The 18,446-nt window shown below is 52.0% G+C and overlaps 1 pseudogene; it reads right to left on the bottom strand.

Annotated features, from left to right (window-relative positions):
• Positions 1-4,479: 4,479 nt before the first annotated feature.
• Positions 4,480-5,251, bottom strand: LOC142605012 (feather keratin Cos1-1/Cos1-3/Cos2-1-like; annotated as a pseudogene).
• Between the last annotated feature and the right edge of the window lie 13,195 nt (positions 5,252-18,446).

Genomic DNA, 18,446 nt, shown 5'->3' with positions numbered 1-18,446 from the left:
GGTGCACAGAGGGAAAAAAACAGTCCACAGATACAGGAATCTACCAGGACTTAACGAACAGAGGGGCTAACAGTCTCAGCATGTCTTTTCTGCTCGGTTGGCCTTCAGCTCCCGGCAAGCAGCCTTTCTTTCTGTCGGCCTTCCTGACATCTAGACATGATGTCATTCTGTGGTCCAAAAGTCATCAATCATTTCCTCTGTGATAAAGACTCCTGCCTAGCCCTCTCCTGCACTGACACAGTGCTCTATCTGGCTCGCATGATACAGCTCTGTCTATCTCACTTGTCTGGTACAGCTCCAACGTGTTCCTTGATATCAAACTGTCAGTGCAGAACTGACAGAAAGAGAGAGAGAAAGAGAGAGAGAGAGAAAGAGAGAGAGAGAGAGAGAAAGAGAGAAAGAGAGAAAGAAGGAGGGAAGGAAGGAAGGAAGGAAAGAAAGAAAGAAAGAAAGAAAGAAAGAAAGAAAGAAAGAAAGAAAGAAAGAAAGAGAAAGAAAGAAAGAAAGAAAGAAAGAAAGAAAGAAAGAAAGAAAGAAAGAAAGAAAGAAAGAAAGAAAGAAAGAAAGAAAGAAAGAAAGAAAAGAAAGAAAGAAAGAAAGAAAGAAAGAAAGAAAGAAAGAAAGAAAGAAAGAAAGAAAGAAAGAAAGAAAGAAAGAAAGAAAGAAAGAAAGAAAGAAAGAAAGAAAGAAAGAACACTTGAGTCAGAAGTGATTGTGTGCTCCTCCCCTCTAGAAGCAACAGTACTTCTGGAGATGATTCATGTATGTCCTCTGTACATGTGTTCTGACATGGGAGAAATTTCTCTCTAAACGTGCCAATTTTCATGCACATGTGCTGATTTGTGCGTCTTCCGAATACTCCAGGGCATCTACATATCAGCAGCAACATGGGGCAATTGAACCAAGCCTCCAAGGCAAATTCTGTCCTTCGTGTTCTTGCTTCTTGCAGAGAAGATCTGTAAAAGTTGATCTCACTTTCTCAGTGTAGGAAGGGAAGGGAAGACTAATAGAGTAGTGCAGGCTGTCTTAAATGAACTGGGTAATGCTTACTGGGCAACAGACTCAAATCGGTAGATAGACTCCACTTGCGGAGTCAGTAACCTTTAGCTGAGCATCCATATGTCCTGCTGGGGTCTGCACTGCTGTAACTTTTCTCGGTCTCACATTCAGCACCTCCTTTCCCCAAGCTGGCTCCTGGTCTGGCTCCAGGCTGGCAGGAAGCCAGCTGGGTCACCATGGACAGGGCTCCAGGCACTTGGATATGAGATCCGCAGCTGGGCCCGTGTACCTGTGCCCAAGGATGTGGCAATGTCCATCCTCATCAGCTCTGCTGTCCTTGATGGTAGTTAGAAAGCCTGCTGAGGTTGGATCATACCCGCTCTGGGGTGTCTGTAACTGCTTCCTTTGCTAGGTGGGATGATGTTTCATTTGGGGGTGAATTCTACCTATTGAGTGTTAGAGCCCTCTTCAGCCCCAGAGAGCAACCAAAAGCAGGACCTCAGATGTCTAAGGGGCCTGAGGCACAGATGAGTGCAGGACACTGAGGGCTGCAGACAATTCCACATCAGTTTAATTGGTAGTCCTCTGACATAAACTGGGTTATGCAAGGCCCTGCTTAGGGCTGGCAGTGAGGACCCAGGACCTCTAGGAGAGGCAGGTTGACCTGGACCCGCAGTGTAACGTCAGTGGGGTACCCTAGGCCCTCTAAAGTGAACTGGCTATCCTTCCTGAGACACGGGCCCAAATCCATAGGACGTGATCCAGAAGGAAAGTCAGCACCCTCCAGCTGAGCATCCACATGCAGGACTAGGGTGGGATTGCCTGAACACAAGACCCTGGAAGCAGTTCTATTGCCCATGGACTGTTTGAGGCATCCATATGGGGCAGAGAGCTATGACACAAGAGTGGGAGGCAACTCTGCCCCTCTTGGATTGCCAGTGGGAGGCCAAAGAGGCCCGCTAGGCAGTGGAAACGCTCTAGTGCACAGGTGACAGTCTCCCTCCTTCAGCCACTACTAACCAGATGAGGATCACACATGTGGAGTCCAGATGTGGGTGTCTCCTTGTTGGTGCTCACAGTTCAGAGTGTGAACTCTCAGCAGAAACTCACCCTTTTCTTTGAGATTCATTTCACCTGTCCTGAAGAGCCAGGGCACAAAAATCCATTTACACTGGGGCCACCCTTTCCTGTCTTGCCAGGAAGTGGAGAGATAAACCAGTTACGGCACTTTGGATTTCTCATTCTGAAAAGACGATTCAAAACTATGGGGACATATGGGCAGCTCAGCTCATTTCAACCCTGATGGGTCTAGCCCCTAGGCACCAGAGTGAGGTTTGGTCCGGTCCTCTGAGGACAGAGACTGGCACCCCCAAAGGTGACTTATCCCATCCCACCTTGCAGATCACCATGAATTGGAGACAATGCCTGCTGCTTGTTTCTTTTTCTCCCCACTGAGCATTGGTAGGCATGGGAAGGATGGCTGTCACGAGCCACAGCTGCCTCATTCTGAAGGAGTCATTTCCAATGTAGTCTTCTGTCGGGGGAGATCTGAATCCCCTTCCTGGGGTCTCCCTTGTCTTTGCTGCAGTGTTTACAGAAGTCATTGCTTATTATTCTGCCTCAGATTTGCTCTTCCTCAGAGCAGGCTGAATTACCACAGAGGTCTGGGGAGGGGTAGCCCTTGCTGGAGTTGTTGACACACCTTCCACCAGCTCACTTTCCCCCGGGACTAGTTACACAGAGCTCACTGCCTGTAGCCCCAAGGAGAGAGGTAGATGCAGCAGGACCCTTCAGGATCCTGATTCCTGATCCTGATAAGCAGTGGGAGACTTTGGAGAGCAGGTACATTCAGGTGCTGTTGATAACTCACAGCAGAAACTGCTGGAAGCAGAGTACAGGAGTGTAGCTGCCTGTGTGGAAGGGGTTGGGGTCTGCAGAGATAAGAAGGAAGGGAAGGAAGTGCACAGGAAGAAATTGAGAGTAAGAGCTAGTCCCTGGGTTTTGTTCAAAGGTACCATCAGAGAAGTCAGTTCTTCATGCCGAGGGTTACACGTAGACACTGTATTTGCACACGGCAAATTTAGTGTTGTTACTTAGCTCATGGGAGTTTGCGTGGCGTCACTTATACAAGACCTGTGCCTCTGTCTTGTCCTTTCCTAGGTGACTTCCAGAGCTCACTCCTTCCTCCAGATATTGCCTCTGTGTCCTCGGCATTGCTGAGTTCTCGGGCAGTGAGGCTGTAACTGCTCAGTTGGAGCTGTGCTGCTGCTGTGCAGAAGCCAGCTTGGGGGCACTCCCATACCTCAGCTGAGCTGTAGGTGTGTGGGTCCAGGGTGCTTGCACATGTCAGTTCATCTCTCGCAGTGAAATTCCACTTTAGCTTTAGCTTTAGCTTTACCTTTACCATCTTTAACTTTATCATCTTTATCTTCTTTATCATCTTTACCTTTATGTCTCTCTCTATCTTACTTTTGTCTCAGGGATCAGTTTCTCATCTTCAGCTTTCTCACATTAGACTGCATGCTACTCTCCAGGTACAGCACTTATTTTGGGGCCCTCTCTCAAGAGGAGTACCTCACAGAGCAGCTCTTCCCAGCCCAGGAGACAGCTGTCATGAAGTTGGTGTGATTCCCCTTCCCCTTTTTACTTACAGACAACAGGAAAACTCTCAGGGGTGTGTGAACATCCGACATCAACAAGAGCTCTATCTTGCAGCTCGCCTACCTGGCAAGTGGGAAGAAGAAAGATCTACAACACAGCAGGCAGAGAGGAAAATGGGTCAACCAGACATTGCTGATGGAGTTCCTCTTGCTGGGACTGGGGGATGCCCGTGAGCTCCAGACACCTCTCTTTCTCCTCTGTCTGGCCATAGACACAGTGACCATGGTTGGGAACATACTCATCATTGTGCTGGTGGTCAGAGACCCGCATCTCCACACACCCATGTACTTCTTCCTGATGAATCTGTCTGGCCTGGGGACCTGCTGCAGCTCCACCATCCTGCCCAGGCTGCTAGCCACCTTCCTCACTGGAGACACAACCATCTCTGTGCAGGGATGTGTGGCACAGTTTTTCTTCTCCCCTTCCCCACCTTTTCCCCTGAGCAGACCAGAAGACTTGCCACAGAAGGAAGGAGGACTCGGAGGCCCAGGCTTGAATGCAGCACAACTTTAATGAGTCTAAAGAAGAAAAGGAGGTGGCTCACAGGGAGCACCAGGGTCAGCCACTAAGAAGCAGTAGAGCTCCTGCAGGGTGTTGTCCGTCGGCCTGCCCGCCCTGCAGAGGGAGGGAGGCCATCAGGTCCCCGCTAGGCTGGTCTTGAGAGACAGCAACAGGAAAGGAAAGAGAGAGAGAGAGGAGAGTGGAGGAAGGAAACGATGGCCCAAAGCTCTACATAGAATGCCCTGAATCTCTGTCTCCTCTCCAGCAGCACGTTCTGAGGTCTTGGGAGGATCTTGCCAGAGGAAGCTGCCAGCAGATTCAGCAGGGTTGACATCTGTTGCCACAGTAGCGGCTGGTGATGCAGGAGAGGTCACAGCACCCAGAGCTGATGGGCACTCCGTCACGGCTGAGGATGCTGCCAACAGCAGCGGAGGTGGAGGAGCCCACAACGGTGTTCTGTGGGAAGGAGCTGAGGATGGGGCCGGGCAGGGTCACCACCACGGGGGAGGGCTCAATGATGACTATGGAGTTCTGGCACTGCCTGACGCAGGGCTCGTTGCAGCTGTTGGCCAGCGGGGTCGGGCCGCAGGGCTGGCAGGGCAGGCAAGGCTGGCAGGGCTGGCACTGGTTGGAGCAGGACATGTCTCTGGGCCAGAGGTTCACCTGGGAGAGAGGGTAGGGAGAAGTAGAAAACAGGGGCACCTGAGAAGCAGCACTGCACCCAACCACACAGGAGGCAAGGCACCTCCTGGCCCAGCATGCGCTGCCCAGCTCACAGCCCAGGAGCTAGCTCACCTAAGTCCCAGCCCCTCTCTGCGGAAGACCTTCTCTTCCCTTGCCTCTCCCATGAGAAGCAGCTCCCAGCCCTGGGCTAGCGCAGTCCATATCAGCGGAGACATGCATTGAGGAAAGACCTGATCTCGAAGGAGGAGGAGAAGAGGCTTCCCACTCACCTGATTCCCAAGGAGAAGGAGGCGAGGGAAGTGGACGAGAGAGCAGAGACCTGGGCTGCCTTTTATAGGAGTCCCGCGCTGCCTCAGGCCCGGAGGCACCCCTTGTGCAAGTAATAATGATGTTCTGACAAGCTCATGTCTAATGCAAAGCATCCCAGCTAATGGCATGGGCTGTGTCCTGGTTTCCTGCACTGCTGCCTTTTCATTTCCTGGCTTATGTCACGTGCTTCCCCATGGGAAGGCTTCTGTAAGTGCCGGGACAAGAGGCCCGAGGATTTCCGGGGCAGAAACATGTCGGCGCAGGCAGAAGACTCGGCTCCAGTGCTGACGGTGTCCTGTGCAGGCAACTGATGTGCACCTGGGTCATTCCTGTGGGCTTGTTTGGGGTTAGGATGTGGGCACCGCATGCCCAAGGACTGCCATTTGAGAGGACGTGGCACATCTCTCTGACGGTCGCTCATTGTTGCACACAGGTGGGCTTCTGCTGGGAGGCTTTGACCCTCTTGCAACACTAACAGTGCTGACAGGATGAGTTTGCTGGGCTCATTGGCCTCATCCCCTCTCTGTGCAGACTCTGCAGGTCCTCAGGCAACACCGTGAGCATGTCTGGGGCCCGGTCCTTCCCCGGGGTACTTGACTCCTGTCCTGCCAGCGTGGTCCCCAGCATCTCCTCAGCAGAGGCCACAGCTGCTGATGTTTTCCTGGCTTTATGTGAGCGTACAGCTTTTGGCATGGCTCCGTGCAGGCGTGCATGAGCACACGTGTGTCAGTCTGTACTTGTGTGACCCTCATCACAAGGGCATGCGCAGGTCATAGCAGGGGGACTCTCTCCTGCTCCCCTGGTGTGTCCATGAGCACCGCAGAGTAGCGTGTTGCCCTTGCCAGCAGGAGTCCATCTACAGCTGAATGGTGGTGCCTTTGGCCTGGCAGAGAGGTGCTCAGAGAACTGAAATGCAGTCTCTGCCTCCTGTGTGTCGCGTGAAAGCGTACAAGTCTGATATGTGCCTGAGGGAGGCCCTCCCGTTGAGTCACGAGGTTCAGAAAGGACCCCCTTGCTTTCTAAACTCCTTCTCAGAGAGGAGCCTAGGTGCGGCTAGGTCCAGTCTTAGTCCCAGACTTGGTCAACGGTTTACGTCTAAAGGGTTATGTGTGTAGCCACTTACCAGAGTCAACGTTTGCCTGTCAGAGCCCCACTAAGGACTTTCACTGAAACAGTTTCGCAAAGTTGAAAAGAAAAAATAGGTAATTTTTTGAAGCGACAGATATAAAAGTTCAGAATTGCCATTGATAAATGCACTAACTGCAACAATTTTGAGCTCAAGTTAATAGTTCAGTGCTTTTGATAATGATAGTTTTCCCGGGGTAACATCCGACATAATCGGAGGCGCAAGTCTTACCAAAGAGGCGTCCCTGCTTGGGGAGGCGAGAGGTCCAGGCCTGTCGACCCGTCTGGATAGTTGGAGTTCTCGTCCTCAGAAAAGAGGATTCTAAATGCCAGATTTATACTTTTGGCGAGGTGGGACTAAGTCAGGTATTGTGTGTTGATTGGCCCTTAACAAGGCTTGTTGTGCAGTTGATTGGGGCTGGGGGGGGGGAAGTGGCAGAGAACAAAGGCGTTCAGTACAGAGGAGCGGTGGTCTGTTTAGTTTTACCAAAGTAACGTCAAGCTGTGAAGGCTCCCCCTCACCCCAGGCGTCATTTAGTTGATTAAGGAGCAGACCCGTCAGGCGCTGCATCTTGTTAAGATGAACAAATTGCTCATCTCCTGCCCCTGTTCAGGTCCAGTGCTTATCAGTGCAAGATAAGCAAGTTGCTCAATCCCTGCTCTCGCCCAAGGTGGACTCCCCCAGGGCCCCTTCTGCTGGGTCATAATGGCCCTGTATTCGGCACCAAGCAGCCTGGGTAAGTCCGGCACCCCACACTGTGCCCTCCGCTTCTTGCTTTATGTACAGGGAGGAAGGCCAAGAAGGCCAAGAAAGCCAAGAGCTTTGATTCAAACGCCTTTGGCGACGAAGCACCAGGAATTCCATGTCCCCCATAAAATCCTGAGTCTGAGGGCCTAGCAACTGTGTCTGTGAAGGCAGGGACACGTGATTTAGGGCAAGCCGCTGAAACCCTGCTGCTTCTTCATGAGCGACACAGGAAAAGTCCCTCTTTGTGCAGAAAGGAGCTGTTATGCACTGACCACAACCCCCCCATTCCGCATCCCACTGCGCTGCTTGGGATGGAGGAAATAGAAGATCTGAGAATGAAAGAGGGAAATTGAATCTGTGATTAAGAGGTGGGGATGGGATGAAGGAGAGTGAGGAGCCCATGGAGGAGCCCATGCTGGACCAGCTGCACCGACCAAGAGCTTATGGGTCAGGACTAAAGAGAGGGCAGGGACCAGTGGCATTCTGGTGAGGGTCTGCTAGAGGCCACGCGACCAGAAAGACCGAGCAGATGAGGCCCTCTATAGACAGATAGGAGCAGCCTGGTGTTCACAAGCCCTGGTCCTCATGCAGAACCTCAACCACCTCACCATCTCTTGGAGGGACAACAGAGTAGGGCGTAAGTCATCCAGGAGGTTCCTGGATAACTTCCTTCTCCAAGTGACAGAGTAGCCAATGAGGAGAGGTGCCATGCGGGGCCTTGTTCTACACCAAGAAAGCTCAAGGGCAGTCTTGGCTGCAGTGACCATGAAATGGTGGAGTTCCAGATCCTTAGGGCAGCAAGGAGGGTGCAGAGCAAGCTCGCTACCTTGAACTTCAGGAGAGTAGACTTTGGCCTCTTCAGGGACCTGCTTGGTAGAGTACCATGGGACAAAGCCCTGGAGGGAAGAGAGGCCCAAGAAAGCTTGCCAATATGCATAGAATCATAGAATCATAGAATGGTTTGCGTTGGAAGGGACCTCAAAGACCACCTAGTTCCAACCCCCCCTGCTGCGGGCAGGGACACCCTTCACTAGACTACATTGCCCAAAGCCTCATGCAACCTGGCCTTAAACACTTCCAGGGATGGGGCCTCCACAACCTCCCTGGGCAACTTGTTCCAGTGCCTCACCACTCTAACAGTAAAGAATTTCTTTCTAACATCTAATCTAAATCGACCCTCCTTCAGCTTAAACCCACTACCCGTTGTCCTACCACCACACTCCCTGATAAACAGTCCCTCACCATCTTTCCTGTAGGCCCCCTTCAGGTACTGGTAAGGCGCAATTAGATCTCCCCGGAGCCTTCTTTTCTCCAGGCTGAACCAGCCCAACTCTCTCAGCCGGTCCTCCTAGGAGAGGTGCTCCAGCCCTCTGATCAGCTTTGTGGCCTCCTCTGGACTCTCTCCAACAGCTTGATGTCTCTCTTGTAGTAGGGTCCCCAGAGCTGGAGACAGTACTCCAGGTGGGGTCTCGCAAGAGCAGAGTAGAGAGGCAGAATCACCTCCCTCGACCTGCTGGTCACACTTCTTTTGATGCAGCCCAGGACACGGTTGGCTTTCTGGGCTGCAAGCGCACACTGCCGGCTCATGTTGAGCTTCTCATCAATCAACACCCCCAAGTCCTTCTTCTCAGGGCTGCTTTCAATCCATTCCCCGCCTAGCCTACAGTCGTGCTTGGGATTGCGCCGACCCACGTGCAGGACCTTGCACTTGGCCTTGTTGAACTTCATGCGGTTTGCATGGGCCCACCTCTCCAGCCTGTCAAGGTCCCTCTGGATGGCATCTCTCCCCTCCAGCGTGTCGACCACACCACACAGCTTGGTGTCGTTGGGTGCACTGGATCCCACTGTCTATGTCGCCAACAAAGATGTTAAACAGTGTCGGTCCCAGTACCGACCGCAGAGGAACGCCACCCCCCCCCCCGCTCTCCACTTGGACATTGAGCCGTTGACCACAGCCTTTTGAGTGCGACCATCCAGCCAATTCCTTGTCGGCTGAGTGGTCCATCCATCGAATGCGTGTCTCTCCAATTTAGAGAAAAGGATTCAAGGATCACGTCCTCCAAGGTCAGGAACGATGCATCCCAACAAAGAGGAAGGCAGGTAAAAACAGCAGGAGGCCTGCATGGATCAACAAGGAGCTCCCGGACAAACTCAAACACACTGAGGATGCCTACCGAGGGTGGAAGCAAGGGCAGGTAGGCTGGGAGGAATACAGAGAAATTGTCCAAGCACACAGGGATCAGGTTAGGAAAGGCTAAAGCCCTGATAGAATTAAAACTGGCCAGGGATGTCAAGGACAAGAAGAAAACCTTACATAGGTACGTCAGTGATAAAAGGAAGACTAGGGAAAATGTGGAACCCCTCCCATATGAAATGGGAGACCTGGTTACCGGGGACATGGAGAAGACCGAGGTACTCAACAATATTTTGCCTCAGTCTTCACTGGCAAGTGCTCTAGCCACACCACCCAAGAGTCAGAAAGCAGAGGCAGGGACTGGGAGCATGAAGAACCAGCCACTGTCGGAGGAGATCAGGTTCGAGACCATCTAAGGAACCTGAAGGCGCACAAGTCCATGAGACCTGATGAGATGCCTCCGCACGTCCCGAGGGAACTCATGGATGAAGTGGCTAAGCCACTCTACACCGTATTTGAGAAGCTGCGCCGGTGTGGTGAAGTTCCCACTGACTGGAAAAGGGGAAACGCAATCCCCATTTTTAAAAAGGGGAAAAAAGGAAGAGCTGGGGAACTACAGGACGGTCAGTCTCACCTGTGCCCAGCAAGATGATGGAGGAGATCCTCCTGGAATCCTCATGGAGGAGATCCTCCTTCGTGCCTGACAAATTTGGTGGCCTCCTACAATGGGGTTACAGCGTTGGTGGATAAGGGAAGAACAACTGGTGCTGTACACCTGGACTTGTGCAAAACATTTGACATTGTGCCACGTGACATCCTCGGAACAGGCCCAGAGAAGTTGTGGATGGCCCATCCCTCGACATGTTCAAGGCCAGGCTGGATGGGGCTTTGGGCAACGTGGTCTAGTGGAGGGTGTCCCTGCCCATGGCAGGGGGTTTGGAACTGGATGGGCTTTGAGGTCCCTTCCAGCCCAAACCACTCCAGCATTCTAGGATATCCCCTGCAGGAAGTGTGGCCTGTGCAGGGCCCGTGCAGAAGCAGGCTGCTGGCAGAACTGTGGCCCCTGGAGGACCCACGCTGGAGCAGTCTTATCTGGAAGGACTGCAGCCTGTGGACAGGACCCACGCTGGAGCTGGTTTTGAAAGACTGCAACCTATGGGAAGTGCTCAGACTGGAGCAGGGAAAAATGTGCAGAGGAAACTGCGGCAGAAAGGACTTGTTGTGTACTGACTACAACCCCCCATGCCGCATCCCACTGCGCTGCTTGGGGGTGGAGGAAATAGAAGAGCCGTGAATGAAGGAGGGAGGTTGAGTCTGTGAAAAGGAGGAGAGGATGCAGTGAAGGTATTTGAAGGATTTTTCACTCTTTCTCACCATCCGGCTCTATTTTTCACTAGTAATAAGTTAAAGGAATCTTCCCCAAGTCAAGTCTGTTTTGCCTGTGACGGCAAATGGTAGGTAATCTCTGTGCCTTTATCTCGACCCATGATCTTTTCCACCTTACTTTCTCTTCCTCCTGTCCCATAGAGGAAGGAGAGTGAGAGAGCAGCTGGCTGGGTGTCTGGAAGCCAGCCAAGGTCCCTGTTGTTTGGCACCAACTGTGGCAATCAGAAGTGCCATGAGCGTTTATCATTTACGTGGGGGTTTTTGCTGTGCATCTGTGCCGTCAGGAGCAGTCTCCTTCTCCCACTGCTGTTCCCCTCAGAGGGTGGGGCAATGATGTCAACTGGCCTTTGTGCTTGTGTACCTGGGAAGTAGTGGCAGGTTGACAGCCACGGGCAGAGCACAGCCCGCCAACTCTCCTGCCACAAGGCTGAAACGAACAAGGAGATCGCGAAGGCCGTGTGGGAGGAAAGCTGTGAATGGGAGCTTCTGTGCTTGCTTCTGCTCTTTCTGACTCTGCTAGCAAAGGTCCTGCATCAGAACTGATGACAGAGAAGAAACACCTGCTCCCTTGGTTGTCCCAGACCCCCCTTCACCAGCATTCCTTTCCCCAACCATCCAGCCCGCATTGCCTCTCCTTTCCAACCCATCCACGCTCAGTGTTTCATGGGTCGGTCAGTGCAGAAGATCTTGGCTGTCTTTGTAGTCCCAGGTTTCTGAGGTTCAAGCACCAAAGGCTGTTCCCCATGATTGGTCGGCTTTGGGAGAGGTGGGAGCTGGGAGGAGGGGCACAGTACAGTTCTCCTCTCTTGGCCTCCTGGTAGGAGGCCCTTCTGTGCAAGGCTGAGCTCTGGGGAAAGCGCTCTCGGTTCTCCCTTGGCACCCCTGTTTCCACGAGGCACCCAGAGATCTGCAAACAAAGATCCTCTTCCTGTCAGGGGCTGGGACTAGTAGATGCAGAGAAGAGGAGAAGGTGGTGAGAGAGCTTCTGCCTTGCAACTGTTCTTCCCCTGCACCCCAGGATGGGATTGCACTTGCCATGAGCTGCAAAGAGCGAGCGTGGGCTATTCTGATCGGCGCTCTCTCTGCAGTGCCATGGGAGGAACTGTCAGTCGCTCCTCTGTGTCGTCTTGCAGGCCCCTGCAAAAACCTTGCTGGCTGTGGAGGAGGCAGAGATGTCGTTCTGAGCTGCAAGGGACAGGGAGTGAAGCAGGCCCACAGACAGTGTGTCCTGCCCTCCCAATCCTCTAGGAATGAGAAGGGCTCCACCGGCTCACCCGTTTGTTCCCTCCCAGCAGATCTCCTGTCTCCCTGGACAGCTGTAGAGAGCATCCAGAGAGGAAAGGACCACACAGAGCCTGAGGCTGGGATGCAGCAGGGTTTAATGAGTCCAAAGAGGGAAACAAGATGTCTCCAAGAGGAGCCCGCAGTGGAAGGATCCCCACGGGCAGCCAAGAGTCAGTGCCCCGCAGAGGGAGAGGGGCAGGCAGGTGCCCCCAAGCTGCCTTTGGCTGGCCTCATGGCCCAGGGGAGTGGAAAACGACAAAGGAAAAGGAGAGAGTGGAGGAAGGGAATGAGAGGCATTGGCCATGTTTTCAGGGAGCCCAGGCTGGCCCCTTCCAAAGGGCTGACACCCTTTGCCGGAGGAGCGGGGCATGCCCAGCCCCTCTCAAAGCAATGGCCACGATTTCCGTCCTTCAGTCTGGCATCATCTTCTGCGTTCACAGGGTTCCTGGTCCAAGCTGTCGCCAGTGGCTTTAGCAAGGGGGGCACCTTCTGCTGCCACAGTAGCGGCTGGTGATGCAGGAGAGGTCACAGCACCCAGAGCTGATGGGCACTCCGTCACGGCTGAGGATGCTGCCAACAGCAGCGGAGGTGGAGGAGCCCACGGCAGTGCTCTGTGGGAAGGAGCTGAGGATGGGGCCAGGAAGAATCACCACCACGGGGGAGGGCTGGATGACGACGGTGGAGTTCTGGCACTGCCTGACGCAGGGCTCGTTGCAGCTGTTGGCCAGCGGGGTCGGGCCGCAGGGCTGGCAGGGCTGGCACTGGTCATAGCAGGACATGTCTCAAAGGTAGAGATGAACCTGGGAGAGAGGACAGGGGGAAGCAGAGCACAGGGGCACCTGAGGAAGAGCCTGCAACCCCACCAACAGGAAGCCAAGGCACCTGCTGGGTGGGGAGGTAGAGGCTGTGCAGGGGGGAACAAGGGCTTCTTTGCCTGAGCCCAGCGGGGCTCTTCAGATAGCAGCCAGGCCCAGGGATCCTCCTGCCTAGCCTGTGGCCAAGAAGCTACCTCAGCCCAGCCCCAGCCTATCTCCATGGCAGACCGTCTCTCCTCTGCTCTCTCCCGTGATCACGATCGCAGAGCACTAACATAAGACCAAGGAGCAGGTATCCCCTGGGATGTCCTGGAAGGCAAGAGTCCATCCTAGAGGAGGAGGCGGAGGAGAAAAGGGGGTTCCAACTCACCTGTTTCCCAAGGAGAAGGAGGTGACGGAAGTGGTTGAGAGAGCGACCAGTTGGTCTGGCTTTTATACTGGCCTCTAGACTGCCTGAGGCCCAAAGGCAGTGCTGCATAAGCTACAATTTTCCTGCCTGCTCCTAATGAACGGAAACATCCCAGGGATGTGTTGCTGTTTCCCTCTATGCTGCCTTTGCATTTCCTGGTTATGTCATGCCCATTCCCGCACGGATGCTTCTGATGAGTGCTGGGATGAGAGGCCCCCGCATTTCCGGGACAAGCATGCCTCAGTGCTCTTCCTGCTGGTAGGAAGAGCCCCATCTGCTCCGAGCCCTGCAAACTTGACTTGTTCTGTTGAGAGCCGACATATTTTTCATGTAAGAATGATTGGGCCTAAAAGGAGCACTCAGACTCCACACTTTTTTTCATGTCTGCAAGTTCCTTTTGATGTATTCTTCTTACACAGATGTTTAGAGGAAGAAAGAAGTAGAGACCATATGGACCTTCTCTTCTAGAAATATTGACTAAACCAAAATCAGGTTGGATGGAGCTTTGAGCAACTGATGTAACGAAAGATGTCCCTACTCATGGCAGAGCGTTTGGACAAGGTGGTATTTAAAGGTGCCTTCCAACCCAAACCATCCTATGATTCTATCATTCTGTGAAAAAGAGGTATACATATATAGGAATTGACAAAGTCCTCTAAGCCATACAAAGAAAGCTAGTTCAGTGCTAGAAAAAATGAAATGCTGAAGTACCAGGCATTGGCGGATAATGTGGCATATTATAAAAATATTTGGTAAGAAGCACAAGCAGAATGAGAAGCAGGAAAGTTTATGTCTTCCTCTGAATGAGAAACTACAGGTCATTAGTTGATATGGAAAAAACTCAGACCCTTGTGAGATGCTGTTGAAAGCAGTATGATCTGGCAGACTTACGTATCAGGATTGACATGAGCCTGCAATATAAGATTGTACAGAGACATGGATCAGCGTTTTCTAGATTATAGAAAGTGAGGTGGACAATGAGCGGAATGAGTGAGCTGATAAAGTGAGGGATAGCTGGATACACAGTCAGGCAGTGTAAAAATAAGTTTCTAGCTTATATAGGTCATGCACAGATGGTCTGTGCGCTACAGTTCCCAATTAGGACAATGCCTTTAATACCATGATTTAACTTTTGGTCAGCCCTAAAGTGGTCAGGCAGTTGGACTAGATGATCGTCGTAGGTCCCTGCCAGAAAAATACCCTACCCTACCCTACCCTACCCTACCCTATCCTATCCTATCCTATCCTACGCTACCCTACCCTACCCTATCTTTCTAACATAGTGCCTACTGACACCCTGTGCTTCACCAGCATTGGCAGCATAGGCAGGATGTGGCCCACATTATCCATGTAAGGTATTCTCTCAAGTCACGCTACCCTTGGTGGAGCCAAGGGACTGTGGAACTCTTGCCCACATTCAAGAAATATTTGTGAGATTTACTGTTGCTGTCAGGTGACTTGGACATTCAGTATCCCTGACAGTCCGCCACAGCCATAGCATTGCTTATGTGTTTACTACCAGTGATCGGGTCACCATATAGGCATGTTGTTGATTATCTGTTTTATTGCCTCAATAAAATTTGGATTATGTGTTGTCAGACTCCATCACTGTTCAGACCACACTTTCTCTTAAAGATACAGAATTTGGTGGAAGGCCTGCAGACACCCTGCTCATGACTCCTGGAAGCCCAGGATCCGTCACTGTGTGGGCCACGCGGTCCCATCATCTATCCCTGCCTCTAGGTTTTATAGGCATTTATAGTCATTAGTCCAAACACTTCTTTGTTATCTTCTAATATATTTTACGAGGGCATGTAGTGATAGGACAAGGGGTAAGGGCTTTAAACTGAAGGAGGGTAGATTTAGATTAGACGTTAGGAAGAAATTCTTCCCTGTGAGGGTGGTGAGGCACTGGCACAGGTTGCCCAGAGAAGCTGCGTCTGCCCCTGGATCCCCAGAAGTGTTCAAGGGCAGGTTGGATGGGGCTTTGGGCAACGTGGTCTAGTGGAGGCTGTCCCCGCCCATGGCAGGGGGTTGGAACCAGCTGATCTTTAAGGTCCCTTCCAACACAAACCTTTCTATGATTCTATGATACTCAATATTGCTGCTGTGGACTCGAAGCAGTCACTGAGAAGTGCAGGCAGAACACATGAAATAACCTGCTGAGTTAACGTACTCTCCATTTCTGTGTTTCTTTGATCACAGTCGGGGTTGGAGAGCTGGAAGCACTCTGTGGCTGCAGGGAGCTTAGGGAAGAGTTCTTTACATGCTCGTCGGCATGACTTCTGGCACAGCCTCATGCCATGAATGGCTCACCTTGCCCAGACCTTACCCCAGGTCCGTAGACAAAATTGCTGGCCCATTGTTGCCTCTTCCCTGGTCTTCAAAGAAAAGGAGACTGCTCGCCATGGGATCTTCCTCCAAAGGCCTGAGTCAGGAGCTACCAGTTCCTCTGGGGACAGGCACCTTTCAGCTTCTTGATGTAGCTTAGAGCATTCTGTAGGTACCTGGGAAGGCAGGGGATGCCTGGTGGCCAGTGGCTGAAGGTGAGTCAGCATTGTGCCCTTGTGGCAAAGCAGACCCACTGCACTCTGAGATGTCTTAGCAAAAGTGTAGCCAGCAGACCCAGGGAAGTGATCCTTCTCCTCTGTTTGTCACTCATGAGACCATGCCCGGGGTCCGGTGTTCACTTTGGGGCTCCTCAGTATATAGGAAAGACATTGACATGCGGGAGCGAGTGCAGCAGAAGCCCCCAAGGCAGTCCGGGGGCTTGAGGACATGATGTACCAGAAGAGCCTGAGGGAACAGGGCCCTAGGAAAAGAAGGCTCAAGGGAGATCTGTCTATGTGCCCTGAGGATGTGGAAAAGATGGAGGCAGGCTCTTTTCAAAGCGCACAGGGGAAGGACGAGAGGCAATGGGCACGATTTGGAACCTGGGAAATTCTATTTAGATGTTAGAAAATTTTTTAACTGATTGGTTTTGTTGTTGGTTTTTTTTTACCTTGGCATTATTGTGCTATGGGATCCACACTGAATTGAGGTCTCAGAGCTCCTGCCCAAAGACACTCACTACTTTGCTGTTCCCATCCATTGTACCTCTGTGCTGTGCAAGACACCCTGGTGCAGGGAGCTTCCTTGGCTAGTGCCACAACGCAGGGGAGGGAGGGGATGCATCTGTGCCAGGCTGAGCTTGGGGGAAAGGGAGCTCTTCTCTTGCAGCACTATTTCCTCAGTGCACTTGGAGATCTGCAGGCCATTATATTCTCTTCCAGAAGGAGGCAGTGTCAGTGGCTTGAGAGGAAGGAGAAGGTGGTAGAAGAACCCCTGCCCCGGAAGTGGTTTCCCTGCACACTCTAGGGCAGGAGATTATTTGCCATGGGCTGTGCAGAGGGCGCTTGTGCATTCTCATCTGTGTGCTCCGCACAGCACCAAGGGCTGGAAGGAACCAGTCAGAGACTCATCTGAGCCTAGCAGTCAGTCCCTTGCAAAAAGGGGGCTTTCTCTGAAAAGTAACCAAAACCCTTCATTTGTTCTCTGAGTTTTCCTCCAAACCTCATCAGAGTGGACCTTTCCAGAGGAGGCATTTCTTGAGAAGATAACGGTGCTGACGCGCAGCTTGAGCAAGAACTGGATCCCCCAATCCTCAAGAAAGTTGAAATCCATGAGTGAGGAGGAGCACGAGAGATGAACCAAGGTTTCACGGTGCATTTGACAACCCCCGTCACAGTTTCCCCCACTCTACTCAGTTCGGTCGAACTATAGGATGGCATTCAATCGAAAGTCCATCTTGCAGCAGATCTATTTTCACTCAGGCGATTGTGGAGGCTGAATCCACAAGTGTGGGATGATCTGACCTCTCGCTGAACTTGCAATCATCCTTTTGAATCCTTGTAGGTCTGCAAAGGACAAACGTTCATCAGACATTGGTGTTTTCAGCCTGGCAGGATCAGGAACACATGGGCGCACACATCAGGCTTCACCAAACTGTTTGGGGAGCTCCTCTGTGCACAGGGACAGGCCTCAGCCAAGCGGGGCATATGCTGTGTTGTGATTTAAGCCGGCAGGCAGCTAAAACAACCACACGGCCGTTAGCTCACTCTCCCCACAGTGGGATGGGAGAAAAACGAAAAAAAGTAAAGCTTCTGGGTTAAGGTATAATCAATTTAATGGGACAGAAAAGGAAAATGTTGATGATAACAATAAGAAGAAGAAGAAGAATGGTGACAACAACAACATTAACAACAACAGTAATAACAATAACAATAATGGATCAAAATAATAATATACAAAATAAGTCAGGCCCACCACAGTTTCTCACCAACTGCTGACCAATCCCCAGCTAGTTCCTGAGCTGCGGCCATCCACAGCCAACTCCCCCTAGCCCATATGCTGAGCATGACAGCATATGGTATGGAGTATCCCTTTGGCCAGTTTGGGTCAGCTGCCCCGGCTGTGCCCCCTCCCAGCTTCTTGTGGACTTCCTGTAGATTCTGTTCATCACAATCACAATCACAATTAACAATAGCTGGCACACTGAGTCTCACCAATACAAACTGGGTTGCTCTTGTCTGGAGAGGGAGCGCTTTCAAAATTGGATTGATTTCAGTATCTTGTCTTCCAACCTCCTGTAACTTCAGCCGGGGCAGCCAATCTAAGAGGAACCTGTCATGCTTTATCTGGAGTGAGGGCCCTAGCGTGTAGTCTGGCCAAGCTCATTCCTACATCAATCTGTGAGTCGCCTTAGCTCTGCATATCCGTGCGACTGCTGGACTGTGGAAGGAACTGTTGGGGGCGGGGGGGAGGGGTGGAGGGTTTATTGGTGACCTGCCCTTGCTGTCCTTGCCCTCATGCGCAGACCATGCCCTGTCCTTCTGGGAACAGGTGGGAGGATGAGGAGAAGAAGGTTTGGGGACTGTTGTACAAGCTGTTTCCACGCCCACTCCTGCACCCTTTGGGGCCATCTTCCGACTGAGCTTCTGTTCCCAGCTCAGAGCTGCTATCCAGAGCACGAGGAACTCCCTTCTGCACAAGCTTGTGAGCTGCTGACCAGTCAAAACCTCCAGCAGCACCAGGTTCCTCACTGCGGAATGTGCTGTAAGGCTATGGGGCTGTTATCTCAGCAGAGATCATAGAAACCATTGAACCGTAAAATCATGGAAACATAGGATCGTGGAATAGTTTGGGTTGGAAGGGACCTTTAAAGGTCATCTAGTCCACCCCCTCTGCAATAAGCAGGGACATCTTCAACTAGGTCAGATTGCTCAGAGCCCAGTCCAGCCTGACCTTGAATGTGTCCAAGAGTGGGGCATCTACCACCTCTCTGGGCAGCCTGTTCCAGTGTTCGCCACCCTCATTGTAAAAAATGTCTCCCTTATAGCTGGTCTGAATCTA

The sequence above is a fragment of the Balearica regulorum genome, chromosome 24 (assembly GCF_011004875.1).
Source record: "Balearica regulorum gibbericeps isolate bBalReg1 chromosome 24, bBalReg1.pri, whole genome shotgun sequence".
NCBI lineage: Eukaryota > Metazoa > Chordata > Aves > Gruiformes > Gruidae > Balearica > Balearica regulorum.
The sequence above is the reverse complement of the archived record's forward strand: the minus strand, read 5'-3'. Positions and strand labels throughout refer to the sequence as shown.